Source organism: Bos indicus x Bos taurus, chromosome 4 (genome assembly GCF_003369695.1).
Source record: "Bos indicus x Bos taurus breed Angus x Brahman F1 hybrid chromosome 4, Bos_hybrid_MaternalHap_v2.0, whole genome shotgun sequence".
NCBI classification, from domain to species: domain Eukaryota; kingdom Metazoa; phylum Chordata; class Mammalia; order Artiodactyla; family Bovidae; genus Bos; species Bos indicus x Bos taurus.
The window spans coordinates 35,816,274-35,818,077 of NC_040079.1; the positions used below are offsets into that span (position 1 = coordinate 35,816,274).

General features: G+C 40.5%; 1 pseudogene across 1 annotated transcript; it reads left to right on the top strand.

Annotated features, from left to right (window-relative positions):
• Positions 1 to 250: 250 nt before the first annotated feature.
• LOC113891288 lies at positions 251 to 1,045 on the top strand (annotated as a pseudogene). The gene has a single exon (XR_003510713.1). The product of XR_003510713.1 is annotated as a mitochondrial import receptor subunit TOM20 homolog pseudogene (transcript).
• Positions 1,046 to 1,804: the final 759 nt, after the last annotated feature.

Genomic DNA, 1,804 nt, shown 5'->3' on the forward strand with positions numbered 1-1,804 from the left:
ACTGAGAGACTGAACAACAACAACAGTATTTACACTTACAGATTTTTTTGTCTACCTTCTACTTATTTTTAGAATGGAATTATTTGTGTCTTTTGGTAGTATTGTTGAATTACCTGTTATTTCAACCTGTTCTGCCAGGTTCTGTTTCATACATTTTGGGGCTCTTTTGTTAGATGCACGTATATTCATAAGTTTTATATCTTTCTGATATAAATTAACCCTTTCACATTCTAAAATGTCTTTTGGTCCCTCGCGGCGGGCGGCGGGCGTCTGGACTGAGCCGCGCACTCGGATCCGAGGCTTCGCGGTCAACGGCTTCTTTGCGGGCCCCGCCGCAGCTGACCCGGCTCCTCGGTGGAAAGATGGTGGGCCGGAACAGCGCCATCGCCGCCGGCGTGTGCGGGGTCCTTTTCATCGGTTACTGCATTTACTTCGACCGCAAGAGACGGAGTGACCCCAACTTCAAGAACAGGCTGCGAGAACGAAGAAAGAAACAGAAGCTTGCCAAGGAGAGAGCTGGGCTTTTCAAGTTACCTGACCTTAAAGATGCTGAAGCTGTTCAGAAATTCTTTCTAGAAGAAATACAGCTTGGTGAAGAATTACTAGCTCAAGGTGAATATGAGAAGGGTGTGGACCATCTGACAAATGGGATTGCTGTGTGTGGACAGCCACAGCAGTTACTGCAAGTATTGCAACAAACTCTTCCGCCACCAGTGTTCCAGATGCTTCTGACTAAGCTCCCAACGATTAGTCAGAGAATTGTAAGTGCTCAGAGCTTGGCTGAAGATGATGTGGAATGAGAAACAAATGTAAACATAATGATCTCAATTAAAACATATTTTTAAAATCTTAACTCAGAAGATGATCGGCTCTGGGGGAGTAAGGGCAGATAAGCTTGTTATGGACTGTCCTCCACAGTGAAGTCTACCAAAGTTAATTTTTACTTTGTGTAGATCCATTTGTCTGTTTTATTTATTTTTCCCAGTGAAAAGTGTATTTTGATAGAGAGCTTTTCATTTTATAAATACACTATGAATTACTGAAATACGCATTTTGTTTATTCTTAAAATGTGTGATTAGAATGTACATATAACATCCCATTACTTACGTTAAAAATACCCGGTGCTCAGTTTTGAAAGATAGGCCCCCAAAAATGTAGAAGAAAATTGAAGAATATACTTGTTTTGCTCTACATCAGAAAGTTGGCTGGAAACTTGTGTTGATCAAAACTGAGCGTTAAGAGATTATTTCTTTCCATTTAATCTCTTAAATATGTGTAATGTGCTGCTATGCTATAATAACAACTTCACCCCCTCCCTTGAAATGTTTTCTTTAAATCAGTGGGTTTGATGTATTCTGGATATTTACCTCCTTGTATTTTAGATACATGTAGTTGCGGATGGCACCAGGAATTGGATGTCTATACATTCTTAATCTGGCTGAGTAAGCTTTACCAGTTAATGTCTGCCCACTTGCCTCATATATAAACTGAGGAAATGGGTGTGCTAATTCAGCTTCTAATTCCTGTGGTTCTGTGCAGCATTTTCAAATCCCTCTTTCTGAGGGAAATACCTGTTTGGGCAGCCAGCCCTTGCGTTTTTTTATACTCTGAATTTTGCCTGCTTGCCTGACGTAGTATTTCTGGTTTTTTAAAAGGTATAACATGTTGATTTTCACTGAAATCATGGTTCTGTCACTACTTTTGTAAATTAACCCGAAACGTAACCTTCACGGTGACTGGGACGATATGCTTGTAAAAGTGTTTGTTCCCTTTTGCTTTTGTCCTCAGTGTACCTCCTTAATC